Raw genomic sequence first — 2,880 nt, forward strand, 5'->3', positions numbered from 1 at the left:
GGGCCCTGTTCTCGTCACACAACATGCATCACAACTGTACAGTAACTCCTTGGTGTATGGCGAGGAGCCATGCTCTCGTCAGCTTGGGAGGCTTTTTATTACAGTAAGTTGCCATTATGAGTCACCTCCCTCCTGCATCACACACCACAACAATACACTAACTCCCCTGTGTAGGTTGAGGTGCTGTGTTATCGTCAGATAGGGGGATTTGTAATACGGTAAACCCTTGTTGTAAGTCACCTTGTTTTATATTATTTTTTTTTATTACACACATCACAGCAGTACAATAAGTACTCAGTGTAAGTTGAGAGGCTGGGTTATTGTCTGCCGAGGGGGCTTTTTAGTTCAGTAAATCGCCATTACAACTCCTGATTGGGCAAACAAGGATTGGATGATAGATTCATAGATTTTACTTTTTCTGACACTTTTTCAGTACAAGTCTACATTGTATTACAGAAAAATGTCTTAATAAAATTCTGTTGGTAGCTATAAAGCTGCTTTGTCAGTTCCACCTAATTTACAGCACCAAACAGATGAAAGAAGTGATAATTGGAAAACAGTCCAGACTTGTAACGAGTAATGCCCGTACCTTTTCCTTAGCAATTATTTTGAATTTAAAAAAAAAAAAAAAAAAGGCCATTCCATATCACCCCCTTCAAGGTGTAAGACCTGAGGTTAGGCTACCCCAATTCAATACATTTAAAGGTAGAGGTCTACCCTTCTTCCCTTGATGACATTACATGATTGAAAATATGCAGTCACCTCTTGGGGACTGAACCTGTGCTAAGCTGTCACCCTGCCTGGGATGCTATAACCACTAGACCAATGTGTGCCAATGTTAGTCAGGGCATTATATTCTCATCAGCTTAGGATTGAGGTACTGTAGCACCTCTTCCTTAGCAGTGGGAATGTATATTGCATAATATTGCTTATTATTCTCATATGTTATTGATGTCTTTTTTATATCAACTTAGATTGCATAAATAAAATTCAAGAATACTGTATATTAACATACTAGATACAGAAGTAAACTGAGAAAAAGGTACTATGGAGCTTGCATAAGGCTTGAATCCGGTGATGTATACAGTATTTAATGCTTCTTCATGCTCTCTGTACATGAATTGTTTTTATTCAGCTTATGAGAGAATTTTTGAATGGGAGGGGTTAGGTAGAGCCATCATTAACCCCTTCAGTATGAAAGCCCTTTTCATTGTTGAGTGATGTTTGGAATTAGCAAGAATTAACTAAAGAATACATCATTGGATGAAAAGAGTTAACCAATGAGATTACAAGCCAAAGATGCATTCCAAAAAGTAACGATGGTAGCCTGCCTTCAGATCCATATAGCTATGGTACCTTGAAGTGAATAATGTGGGGCTGGCTGTGAATTTTATCGACACCTCTCCATAGAAACTAGGACTGAGAATAGGAGGTGAATAACCAACCTTGCATTGGAACAAAGCTGTGTTATTAGAAATTTGTCTGTAATTCACATTGGACTTGTTAACAAAAATGAATAGATTAATAAATAAATTAAAATAAGATGACATAAAACAAGGCATTTTACTGTGATGTAATTGGTCAGGTGCACACAGAAATGAAAATCTATGTTTCAGCCCATTGTCAGAGTCTCTCATATGATCAGTAAATTACTTCACTAACATACCTATAGTACATTGAAGCATGTATATATATTAGCAAATGTACTGCATATATGATGTATATGACTTAGCATTTTTGTATATATAGAAGGCGATGGGGCACACTTTTAACCACTTCCATCTGATGATGTGCTTTTCTAGTTTATTCTTGCTATCTTTGGACAATTTTGTTCAGCTTTGGGGAGACATAGTGAGGGGGATATATATATATATATATATATTTTTTTTTTTTTTTTTTTTTTTTTCTATTCATTTCAAGCCTCAACACTCTGGGGAACATTGCCACTAAAGGCCAAGCTGGAAAGGGTATAATACACTGACACTTATGTGGGGCACAGGTTATCGTATAAATGAAGGCTGGATTCGAACAATCTCTCCTAAGCTGAATAAAATCAACTGGCAGTAGCAAGAGTAAACTAGAGAAGACATCACCGGATTGAAGAATTTTGAATATTTTTTGAAGATGAATGAGTGTGTGGGTTGCCGCCCTTTGGTCAGTCATGTCGCACAATTGCTCCAAGTACAACACATATTTGTTTCTTCTCTGTGACAAAGGCTCGTGTTCTCGTCGGCTTAGGAGACCTTCTTGCACCTCTTTCGTAGTGATTTATTTTGCCTTTTATGGTTGGTTGGTTTTCACCTGAGGGAAATGGGCCATTCCCATAATGTAATATATATTGTGCTTACATGAAATTCAGAGAACTTTAGTTATGAGGTAGGAATGAGTCTCCTTGTTCACTAAGCAAATTGGCCCTCCAGTTTCACTACACTTGGCTATGGCCATAGTTTGAGTAGAAAGGACTAAGAAATATGTCTGGTTAGAGTAAATTTGGCATACACCTTACTATTCTCTTGTACAGTCAACCCTTGTATAATGCAATATTGCATAGCATGGATTTGTACTTATGCGGTCACCTATAGTGTGACCAAAAAATATATACTGTGGTCACAAACAGATATACCCTGTACTGCGGTGAGTTGTTGGACGTTGGAGCTCAGACATCACACTGAAAGTCAAATGTCACGTGTGATGATGTCAGGTGAGCAGTGCACTGTGATTGGTCGCATGACGTCACATCCATATGTGCCCCCATTAGCTGCTGTCCTCCATTGTTTTTTGGTGGTCTCCCACCTCGTGCCTGTGTCTGAGGTTGCTGCTTCTATGGTACAGAGCCATGTTACCAGCATTATGGCCAGCAGGGCCAGTCATGTTAGTGAC

This window comes from Coenobita brevimanus, chromosome 29 (assembly GCF_032717465.1).
Source record: "Coenobita brevimanus isolate Jiangsu-jjx chromosome 29, ASM3271746v2, whole genome shotgun sequence".
Lineage (NCBI taxonomy): Eukaryota > Metazoa > Arthropoda > Malacostraca > Decapoda > Coenobitidae > Coenobita > Coenobita brevimanus.